Source organism: Phyllobates terribilis, unplaced genomic scaffold (genome assembly GCF_046119375.1).
Source record: "Phyllobates terribilis strain yellow unplaced genomic scaffold, ASM4611937v1 Scaffold_5__5_contigs__length_657084704, whole genome shotgun sequence".
NCBI classification, from domain to species: Eukaryota; Metazoa; Chordata; class Amphibia; order Anura; family Dendrobatidae; genus Phyllobates; species Phyllobates terribilis.
Window position 1 is genome coordinate 303,173,896 of NW_027362765.1, and position 12,506 is coordinate 303,186,401.

The following is a 12,506-nucleotide window of genomic DNA, read 5'->3' on the forward strand; positions in this document are numbered from 1 at the left end:
GAGAACAATTGAAGTGTTCCGAAGCATCTTTAAACATCAGTGGAATTTCGAGAACAACGGAAGAGTTCCGAAGCAATTTTAAACTTCAGCGGAATTCAGAGAACAATGGAAGAGTTCCGAAGCATTTTTAAACTTCAAAGGCATTTCGAGAACAATAGAAGCGTTCCGAAGCATTTTTAAACATCAGCAGAATTCCGAAAACAATGGACGAGTTCCGAAGCATTTTTAAACTTCAGCGGAATTCCGAGATCAATAGAAGAGTTCCGAAGCATTTTTAAACTTCAGCAGAATTCCGAGACCAATGAAAAGTTCCGAAGAATTTTTAAATTACAGGAGAATTCCGAGAACAATGGTAAGAGTTCCGAACCATTTTTAAATGTCAGCAGAATTCTGAGAACAATGGAAGAGTTCCGAAGCATTTTTAAATGTCAGCGGAATTCTGAGAAAAATGGAAGAGTTCCGAAGCATTTTTAAACGTCAGCGGAATTCCTTGAGCAATGAAAGAGTTCCGAAGCATTTTTAAACTTCAGCCGAATTCCGGGAACAATGGAAGAGTTCCGTAGCATTTTTGAATTTCAGCAGAATTCCGGGGACAATGGAAGAGTTCCGAAGCATTTTTAAACTTCAGCAGAATTCCCAGAACAATGGAAGAGATCGGAAGCATTTTTAAACGTCAGCAGAATTCCGAGAACAATGGAAAAGTTCCGAAGAATTTTTAAATTACAGGAGAATTCCGAGAACAATGGTAAGAGTTCCGAACCATTTTTAAACGTCAGCAGAATTCCGAGAACAATTCAAGAGTTCCAGAAGCATTTTTAAATTTCAGCGGAATTGCAAGAACATTAGAAGAGTTTCGAAGCATTTTTAAACGTCAGCGGAATTTCGAGAACAATGGAAGAGTTCCGAAGGTGTTTTAAACTTCAGCGGAATTACGAGAACCAATGGAAGAGTTTCAAAGCATTTTTAAACGTCAGTGGAATTCCGAGAACAATGGAAGAGTTCTGAAGCATTTTTAAACTTCAGCGGAATTACGAGAACAATGGAAGAGTTCCGAAGCATTTTTAAACTTCATCGGAAATCCTAGAACAATGGAAGAGTTCCAAAGCATTTTTAAACTTCAGCGGAATTCCGAGAACAATGGAAGAGTTCCGAAGCATTTTTAAACGTCAGCGGAATTCCGAGAACAATGGAAGAGTTCTGCAGCATTTTTGAACGTCAGCGGAATTCTGAGAAAATTGGAAGAGTTCCAAAGTATTTTTAAATGTCAGCGGAATTCCAAGAACAATGGAAGAGTTCCGAAGCATTTTTAAACTTCAGCGGAATACTGGGAACAATGGAAGAGTTCCGAAGCATTTTTAAACTTCAGCAGATTCCGGGAACAATGGAAGAGTTCTGAAGCATTTTTAAATGTCAGCGCAATTCCATAAACAATGGAAGAGTTCCAAAGAATTTTTAAACTTCAGCAGAATTCCAAGAACAATGGAAAATTTCCAAAACATTTTTAAACGTCAGCGGAATTCTGAGAAATATGGAAGAGTTCTGAAGCATTTTTAAACGTCAGCGAAATTCCGAGGACAATAGAAGTGTTCCGAAGCATTTTAAAACTTCAGCAGAATTGCGAGAACAATAGAAGAGTTCCGAAGCATTTTTAAACTTCAGCAGAAATCCTAGAACAATGGAAGAGTTCCTAAGCATTTTTAAACGTCAGCGGAATTACGAGAACAATGGAAGAGTTCCGAAGCATTTTTAAACTTCAGCGGAATTCCGAGAACAATTGAAGTGTTCCGAAGCATTTTTAAACTTCAGCGGAATTCCGAGAGCAAAGGATGAGTTCAAAAGCATATTTAAACTTCAGCGGAAATACTAGAACAAAGGAAGAGCTCTGAAGCATTTTTAAACTTCAGCGGAATTCCGAGAACAATGGAAGAGTTCCGAAGCATTTTTAAACGTCTGCGGAATTCTGGGAACAATGGAAGAGTTCGGAAGCATTTTTATACTTCAGCAGAATTCTGAGAACAAATGAAGAGATCGGAAGCATTTTTAAACGTCAGCAGAATTCCGAGAACAATGGAAGAGTTCCGAAGCATTTTTAAACATCAGCAGAATTCCAAGAACAATCGAAAAGTAACGAAGCATTTTTAAACGTCAGCGGAATTACGAGAACAATGGTCGAGTTCCGAAGCATTTTTAAACATCAGCAGAATTTTAAGAACAATGGAAGAGTTTCGAAGCATTTTTAAACTTCAGCAGAATTCCGAGAACAATGGAAAAGTTCCGAAGAATTTTTAAATTACAGGAGAATTCCGAGAAAAATGGTAAGAGTTCCGAACCATTTTTAAATGTCAGCAGAATTCTGAGAACAATGGAAGAGTTCCAAAGCATTTTAAACTTCAGCTTAAATCCTAGAACAATGGAAGAGTTCCGAAGCATTTTTATACTTCAGCAGAATTCCGAGAACAATTGATGAGATCGGAAGCATTTTTAAACGTCAGCAGAATTCCGAGAACAATGGAAGAGTTCCGAAGCATTTTTAAACTTCAGCGGAATTCCGAGAACTATGTAAGAGTTCTGAAGCATTTTTAGACTTCAGCGGAATTTCGAGAACAATGGAAGATTACCGAAGGTTTTTTAAACTTCAGCGGAATTCCGAGAACAATGGAAGAGTTCCAAAGCATTTTTAAATGTAAGTGGAATTCCGAGAACAATGGAAGAGTTCTGAAGCATTTTTAAATGTCAGCGCAATTCCATAAACAATGGAAGAGTTCCAAAGAATTTTTAAACTTCAGCAGAATTCCAAGAACAATGGAAAAGTTCCGAAACATTTTTAAACGTCAGCAGAATTCCGAGAACAATGGAAGAGTTCCGAAGCATTTTTAAACGTCAGCGGAATTCCGAGAACAACGGAAAAGTTCCGAAGAATTTTTAAATTACAGGAGAATTCCGAGAACAATGGTAAGAGTTACGAACCATTTTTAAATGTCAGCAGAATTCTGAGAACAATGGAAAAGTTCCGAAGCATTTTTAAACGTCAGCAGAATTCTGAGAACAATGGAAGAGTTCCAGAAGCATTTTTAAATTTCAGCGGAATTCCGAGAACATTAGAAGAGTTTCGAAGCATTTTTAAATTTCAGCGGAATTCCGAGAACAATGGAAGAGTTCCGAAGGTTTTTTAAACTTCAGCGGAATTCCGAGAAAAATGGAAGAGTTCCAAAGCAATTTTAAACGTCAGTGGAATTCCGAGAACAATGGAAGAGTTCTGAAACATTTTTAAATGTCAGCGCAATTCCATAAACAATGGAAGAGTTCCGAAGAATTTTTAAACTTCAGCAGAATTCCAAGAACAATGGAAGAGTTCGGAAGCATTTTGAAATGTCAGCGGAATTCCGAGAACAATGGAAGAGTTCTGCAGCATTTTTGAACGTCAGCGGAATTCTGAGAAAATTGGAAGAGTTCAGAAGTATTTTTAAATGTCAGCGGAATTCCAAGAACAATGGAAGAGTTCCAAAGCATTTTTAAACTTCAGCAGATTCCGGGAACAATGGAAGAGTTCTGAAGTATTTTTAAATGTCAGCGCAATTCCATAAACAATGGAAGAGTTCCAAAGAATTTTTAAACTTCAGCAGAATTCCAAGAACAATGGAAAATTTCCAAAACATTTTTAAACGTCAGAGGAATTCTGAGAAATATGGAAGTGTTCCGAAGCATTTTAAAACTTCAGCAGAATTGCGAGAACAATGGAAGAGTTCCAAAGCATATTTAAACTTCAGCGGAAATACTAGAACAAAGGAAGAGCTCTGAAGCATTTTTAAACTTCAGCGGAATTCCGAGAACAATGGAAGAGTTCCGAAGCATTTTTAAACGTCATCGGAATTCCGGGTACAATGGAAGAGTTCGGAAGCATTTTTATACTTCAGCAGAATTCTGGGAACAAATGAAGAGATCGGAAGCATTTTTAAACGTCAGCAGAATTCCGAAAACAATGGAAGAGTTCCGAAGCATTTTTAAACATCAGCGGAATTCCGAGAACAATGTAAGATTTCTGAAGTATTTTTAAACTTCAGCGGAATTCCGAGAACAATGGAAAAGTTCCGAAGAATTTTTAACTTACAGGAGAATTCCGAGAACAATGGTAAGAGTTCCGAACCATTTTTAAATGTCAGCAGAATTCTGAGAACAATGGAAGAGTTCCGAAGCATTTTTAAACGTCAGCGGAATACTGAGAAAAATGGAAGAGTTCCGAAGCATTTTTAAATGTCAGCGGAATTCCTTGAGCAATGAAAGAGTTCCGAAGCATTTTTAATCTTCAGCCGAATTCCGGGAACAATGGAAGAGTTCCGTAGCATTTTTGAATTTTAGCAGAATTCCGGGCACAATGGAAGAGTTCCGAAGCATTTTTAAACTTCAGCAGAATTCTCAGAACAATGGAAGAGATCGGAAGCATTTTTAAACGTCAGCAGAATTCCGAGAACAATGGAAGAGTTCCGAAGCATTTTTAAACCTCAGCGGAATTCCGAGAACAATGGAAAAGTTCCGAAGAATTTTTAAATTACAGGAGAATTCCGAGAACAATGGTAAGAGTTCCGAACCATTTTTAAATGTCAGCAGAATTCTGAGAACAATGGAACCGTTCCGAAGCATTTTTAAACGTCAGCAGAATTCCGAGAACAATGGAAGAGTTCCAGAAACATTTTTAAATTTCAGCGGAATTCCGAAAACATTAGAAGAGTTTCGAAGCATTTTTAAACTTCAGCGGAATTCCGAGAACAGTGGAAGAGTTCCGAATGTTTTTTAAACTTCAGCAGAATTCCGAGAAAAATGGAAGAGTTCCAAAGCAATTTTAAACGTCAGTGGAATTCCGAGAACAATGGAAGAGTTCCGAAGCATTTTTAAATGTCAGCGCAATTCCATAAACAATGGAAGAGTTCCGAAGAATTTTTAAACTTCAGCAGAATTCCAAGAACAATGGAAGAGTTCCGAAGCATTTTGAAATGTCAGCGGAATTCCGAGAACAATGGAAGAGTTCTGCAGCATTTTTGAACGTCAGCGGAATTCTGAGAAAATTGGAAGAGTTCCGAAGTATTTTTAAATGTCAGCGGAATTCCAAGAACAATGGAAGAGTTCCGAAGCATTTTTAAACTTCAGCGGAATACTGGGAACAATGGAAGAGTTCCGAAGCATTTTTAAACTTCAGCAGATTCCGGGAACAATGGAAGAGTTCTGAAGCATTTTTAAATGTCAGCGCAATTCCATAAACAATGGAAGAGTTCCAAAGAATTTTTAAACTTCAGCAGAATTCCAAGAACAATGGAAAATTTCCAAAACATTTTTAAACGTCAGCGGAAATCTGAGAAATATGGAAGAGTTCTGAAGCATTTTTAAACGTCAGCGAAATTCCGAGAACAATGGAAGAGTTCCGAAGCATTTTTAAACATCAGCAGAATTCCAAGAACAATCGAAAAGTAACGTAGCATTTTTAAACGTCAGCGGAATTACGAGAACAATGGTCGAGTTCCGAAGCATTTTTAAACATCAGCAGAATTTTAAGAACAATGGAAGAGTTTCGAAGCATTTTTAAACTTCAGCCGAATTCCGAGAACAATGGAAGAGTTCCGAAGCATTTTTAAACCGCAGCGGATTTCGGAGAACAATTGAAGTGTTCCGAAGCATCTTTAAACATCAGTGGAATTTCGAGAACAACGGAAGAGTTCCGAAGCAATTTTAAACTTCAGCGGAATTCAGAGAACAATGGAAGAGTTCCGAAGCATTTTTAAACTTCAAAGGCATTTCGAGAACAATAGAAGCGTTCCGAAGCATTTTTAAACATCAGCAGAATTCCGAAAACAATGGACGAGTTCCGAAGCATTTTTAAACTTCAGCGGAATTCCGAGATCAATAGAAGAGTTCCGAAGCATTTTTAAACTTCAGCAGAATTCCGAGACCAATGAAAAGTTCCGAAGAATTTTTAAATTACAGGAGAATTCCGAGAACAATGGTAAGAGTTCCGAACCATTTTTAAATGTCAGCAGAATTCTGAGAACAATGGAAGAGTTCCGAAGCATTTTTAAATGTCAGCGGAATTCTGAGAAAAATGGAAGAGTTCCGAAGCATTTTTAAACGTCAGCGGAATTCCTTGAGCAATGAAAGAGTTCCGAAGCATTTTTAAACTTCAGCCGAATTCCGGGAACAATGGAAGAGTTCCGTAGCATTTTTGAATTTCAGCAGAATTCCGGGGACAATGGAAGAGTTCCGAAGCATTTTTAAACTTCAGCAGAATTCCCAGAACAATGGAAGAGATCGGAAGCATTTTTAAACGTCAGCAGAATTCCGAGAACAATGGAAGAGTCCCGAAGCATTTTTAAACCTCAGCGGAATTCCGAGAACAATGGAAAAGTTCCGAAGAATTTTTAAATTACAGGAGAATTCCGAGAACAATGGTAAGAGTTCCGAACCATTTTTAAACGTCAGCAGAATTCCGAGAACAATTCAAGAGTTCCAGAAGCATTTTTAAATTTCAGCGGAATTGCAAGAACATTAGAAGAGTTTCGAAGCATTTTTAAACGTCAGCGGAATTTCGAGAACAATGGAAGAGTTCCGAAGGTGTTTTAAACTTCAGCGGAATTACGAGAACCAATGGAAGAGTTTCAAAGCATTTTTAAACGTCAGTGGAATTCCGAGAACAATGGAAGAGTTCTGAAGCATTTTTAAACTTCAGCGGAATTACGAGAACAATGGAAGAGTTCCGAAGCATTTTTAAACTTCATCGGAAATCCTAGAACAATGGAAGAGTTCCAAAGCATTTTTAAACTTCAGCGGAATTCCGAGAACAATGGAAGAGTTCCGAAGCATTTTTAAACGTCAGCGGAATTCCGAGAACAATGGAAGAGTTCTGCAGCATTTTTGAACGTCAGCGGAATTCTGAGAAAATTGGAAGAGTTCCAAAGTATTTTTAAATGTCAGCGGAATTCCAAGAACAATGGAAGAGTTCCGAAGCATTTTTAAACTTCAGCGGAATACTGGGAACAATGGAAGAGTTCTGAAGCATTTTTAAATGTCAGCGCAATTCCATAAACAATGGAAGAGTTCCAAAGAATTTTTAAACTTCAGCAGAATTCCAAGAACAATGGAAAATTTCCAAAACATTTTTAAACGTCAGCGGAATTCTGAGAAATATGGAAGAGTTCTGAAGCATTTTTAAACGTCATCGAAATTCCGAGGACAATAGAAGTGTTCCGAAGCATTTTAAAACTTCAGCAGAATTGCGAGAACAATAGAAGAGTTCCGAAGCATTTTTAAACTTCAGCAGAAATCCTAGAACAATGGAAGAGTTCCTAAGCATTTTTAAACGTCAGCGGAATTACGAGAACAATGGAAGAGTTCCGAAGCATTTTTAAACTTCAGCGGAATTCCGAGAGCAAAGGAAGAGTTCAAAAGCATATTTAAACTTCAGCGGAAATACTAGAACAAAGGAAGAGCTCTGAAGCATTTTTAAACTTCAGCGGAATTCCGAGAACAATGGAAGAGTTCCGAAGCATTTTTAAACGTCTGCGGAATTCTGGGAACAATGGAAGAGTTCGGAAGCATTTTTATACTTCAGCAGAATTCTGAGAACAAATGAAGAGATCGGAAGCATTTTTAAACGTCAGCAGAATTCCGAGAACAATGGAAGAGTTCCGAAGCATTTTTAAACATCAGCAGAATTCCAAGAACAATCGAAAAGTAACGAAGCATTTTTAAACGTCAGCGGAATTACGAGAACAATGGTCGAGTTCCGAAGCATTTTTAAACATCAGCAGAATTTTAAGAACAATGGAAGAGTTTCGAAGCATTTTTAAACGTCAGCAGAATTCCGAGAACAATGGAAGAGTTCCGAAGCATTTTTAAACCTCAGCGGAATTCCGAGAACAATGGAAAAGTTCGGAAGAATTTTTAAATTACAGGAGAATTCCGAGAACAATGGTAAGAGTTCCGAACCATTTTTAAATGTCAGCAGAATTCTGAGAACAATGGAACCGTTCCGAAGCATTTTTAAACGTCAGCAGAATTCCGAGAACAATGGAAGAGTTCCAGAAACATTTTTAAATTTCAGTGGAATTCCGAGAACATTAGAAGAGTTTCGAAGCATTTTTAAACTTCAGCGGAATTCCGAGAACAGTGGAAGAGTTCCGAAGGTTTTTTAAACTTCAGCGGAATTCCGAGAAAAATGGAAGAGTTCCAAAGCAATTTTAAACGTCAGTGGAATTCGGAGAACAATGGAAGAGTTCCGAAGCATTTTTAAATGTCAGCGCAATTCCATAAACAATGGAAGAGTTCCGAAGAATTTATAAACTTCAGCAGAATTCCAAGAACAATGGAAGAGTTCCGAAGCATTTTGAAATGTCAGCGGAATTCCGAGAACAATGGAAGAGTTCTGCAGCATTTTTGAACGTCAGCGGAATTCTGAGAAAAATGGAAGAGTTCCGAAGTATTTTTAAACTTCAGCGTTATTCCGAGAACAATGGAAGAGTTCCGAAGCATTTTTAAACTTCATCGGAAATCCTAGAACAATGGAAGAGTTCCAAAGCATTTTTAAACTTCAGCGGAATTCCGAGAACAATGGAAGAGTTCCGAAGAATTTTTAAACATCACCGGAATTACGAGTACACTCGAAGAGTTCCGAAGCATTTTTAAACATGAGCAGAATTCCAAGAACAATCTAAAAGTAACGAAGCATTTTTAAACGTCAGCGGAATTACGAGAACAATGGAAGAGTTCCGAAGCATTTTTAAACATCAGCAGAATTTTAAGAACAATGGAAGAGTTTCGAAGCATTTTTAAACTTCAGCAGAATTCCGAGAACAATGGAAAAGTTCCGAAGAATTTTTAAATTACAGGAGAATTCGAGAAAAATGGTAAGAGTTCCGAACCATTTTTAAATGTCAGCAGAATTCTGAGAACAATGGAAGAGTTCCAAAGCATTTTAAACTTCAGCTTAAATCCTAGAACAATGGAAGAGTTCCGAAGCATTTTTAAACTTCAGCGGAATTCCGGGAGCAATGGAAGAGTTCGGAAGCATTTTTATACTTCAGCAGAATTCCGAGAACAATTGAAGAGATCGGAAGCATTTTTAAACGTCAGCAGAATTCCGAGAACAATGGAAGAGTTCCGAAGCATTTTTAAACTTCAGCGGAATTCCGAGAACTATGTAAGAGTTCTGAAGCATTTTTAGACTTCAGCGGAATTTCGAGACCAATGGAAGATTACCGAAGGTTTTTTAAACTTCAGCGGAATTCCGAGAAGAATGGAAGAGTTCCAAAGCATTTTTAAATGTCAGTGGAATTCCGAGAACAATGGAAGAGTTCTGAAGCATTTTTAAATGTCAGCGCAATTCCATAAACAATGGAAGAGTTCCAAAGAATTTTTAAACTTCAGCAGAATTCCAAGAACAATGGAAAAGTTCCGAAACATTTTTAAACGTCAGCAGAATTCCGAGAACAATGGAAGAGTTCCGAAGCATTTTTAAACGTCAGCGGAATTCCGAGAACAACGGAAAAGTTCCGAAGAATTTTTAAATTACAGGAGAATTCCGAGAACAATGGTAAGAGTTACGAACCATTTTTAAATGTCAGCAGAATTCTGAGAACAATGGAACAGTTCCGAAGCATTTTTAAACGTCAGCAGAATTCTGAGAACAATGGAAGAGTTCCAGAAGCATTTTTAAATTTCAGCGGAATTCCGAGAACATTAGAAGAGTTTCGAAGCATTTTTAAATTTCAGCGGAATTCCGAGAACAATGGAAGAGTTCCGAAGGTTTTTTAAACTTCAGCGGAATTCCGAGAAAAATGGAAGAGTTCCAAAGCAATTTTAAACGTCAGTGGAATTCCGAGAACAATGGAAGAGTTCCGAAACATTTTTAAATGTCAGCGCAATTCCATAAACAATGGAAGAGTTCCGAAGAATTTTTAAACTTCAGCAGAATTCCAAGAACAATGGAAGAGTTCGGAAGCATTTTGAAATGTCAGCGGAATTCCAAGAACAATGGAAGAGTTCTGCAGCATTTTTGAACGTCAGCGGAATTCTGAGAAAATTGGAAGAGTTCCGAAGTATTTTTAAATGTCAGCGGAATTCCAAGAAAAATGGAAGAGTTCCGAAGCATTTTTAAACTTCAGCGGAATACTGGGAACAATGGAAGAGTTCCGAAGCATTTTTAAACTTCAGCAGATTCCGGGAACAATGGAAGAGTTCTGAAGCATTTTTAAATGTCAGCGCAATTCCATAAACAATGGAAGAGTTCCAAAGAATTTTTAAACTTCAGCAGAATTCCAAGAACAATGGAAAATTTCCAAAACATTTTTAAACGTCAGCGGAATTCTGAGAAATATGGAAGAGTTCTGAAGCATTTTTAAACGTCAGCGAAATTCCGAGGACAATAGAAGTGTTCCGAAGCATTTTAAAACTTCAGCAGAATTGCGAGAACAATGGAAGAGTTCCGAAGTATTTTTAAACTTCAGCGTTATTCCGAGAACAATGGAAGAGTTCCGAAGCATTTTTAAACTTCATCGGAAATCCTAGAACAATGGAAGAGTTCCAAAGCATTTTTAAACTTCAGCGGAATTCCGAGAACAATGGAAGAGTTCCGAAGAATTTTTAAACATCACCGGAATTACGAGTACACTCGAAGAGTTCCGAAGCATTTTTAAACATGAGCAGAATTCCAAGAACAATCTAAAAGTAACGAAGCATTTTTAAACGTCAGCGGAATTACGAGAACAATGGAAGAGTTCCGAAGAATTTTTAAACATCAGCAGAATTTTAAGAACAATGGAAGAGTTTCGAAGCATTTTTAAACTTCAGCAGAATTCCGAGAACAATGGAAAAGTTCCGAAGAATTTTTAAATTACAGGAGAATTCCGAGAAAAATGGTAAGAGTTCCGAACCATTTTTAAATGTCAGCAGAATTCTGAGAACAATGGAAGAGTTCCAAAGCATTTTAAACTTCAGCTTAAATCCTAGAACAATGGAAGAGTTCCGAAGCATTTTTAAACTTCAGCGGAATTCCGGGAGCAATGGAAGAGTTCGGAAGCATTTTTATACTTCAGCAGAATTCCGAGAACAATTGATGAGATCGGAAGCATTTTTAAACGTCAGCAGAATTCCGAGAACAATGGAAGAGTTCCGAAGCATTTTTAAACTTCAGCGGAATTCCGAGAACTATGTAAGAGTTCTGAAGCATTTTTAGACTTCAGCGGAATTTCGAGAACAATGGAAGATTACCGAAGGTTTTTTAAACTTCAGCGGAATTCCGAGAACAATGGAAGAGTTCCAAAGCATTTTTAAATGTCAGTGGAATTCCGAGAACAATGGAAGAGTTCTGAAGCATTTTTAAATGTCAGCGCAATTCCATAAACAATGGAAGAGTTCCAAAGAATTTTTAAACTTCAGCAGAATTCCAAGAACAATGGAAAAGTTCCGAAACATTTTTAAACGTCAGCAGAATTCCGAGAACAATGGAAGAGTTCCGAAGCATTTTTAAACGTCAGCGGAATTCCGAGAACAACGGAAAAGTTCCGAAGAATTTTTAAATTACAGGAGAATTCCGAGAACAATGGTAAGAGTTACGAACCATTTTTAAATGTCAGCAGAATTCTGAGAACAATGGAAAAGTTCCGAAGCATTTTTAAACGTCAGCAGAATTCTGAGAACAATGGAAGAGTTCCAGAAGCATTTTTAAATTTCAGCGGAATTCCGAGAACATTAGAAGAGTTTCGAAGCATTTTTAAATTTCAGCGGAATTCCGAGAACAATGGAAGAGTTCCGAAGGTTTTTTAAACTTCAGCGGAATTCCGAGAAAAATGGAAGAGTTCCAAAGCAATTTTAAACGTCAGTGGAATTCCGAGAACAATGGAAGAGTTCTGAAACATTTTTAAATGTCAGCGCAATTCCATAAACAATGGAAGAGTTCCGAAGAATTTTTAAACTTCAGCAGAATTCCAAGAACAATGGAAAATTTCCAAAACATTTTTAAACGTCAGAGGAATTCTGAGAAATATGGAAGTGTTCCGAAGCATTTTAAAACTTCAGCAGAATTGCGAGAACACTGGAAGAGTTCCAAAGCATATTTAAACTTCAGCGGAAATACTAGAACAAAGGAAGAGCTCTGAAGCATTTTTAAACTTCAGCGGAATTCCGAGAACAATGGAAGAGTTCCGAAGCATTTTTAAACGTCATCGGAATTCCGGGTACAATGGAAGAGTTCGGAAGCATTTTTATACTTCAGCAGAATTCTGGGAACAAATGAAGAGATCGGAAGCATTTATAAACGTCAGCAGAATTCCGAAAACAATGGAAGAGTTCCGAAGCATTTTTAAACATCAGCGGAATTCCGAGAACAATGTAAGATTTCTGAAGTATTTTTAAACTTCAGCGGAATTCCGAGAACAATGGAAAAGTTCCGAAGAATTTTTAACTTACAGGAGAATTCCGAGAACAATGGTAAGAGTTCCGAACCATTTTTAAATGTCAGCAGAATT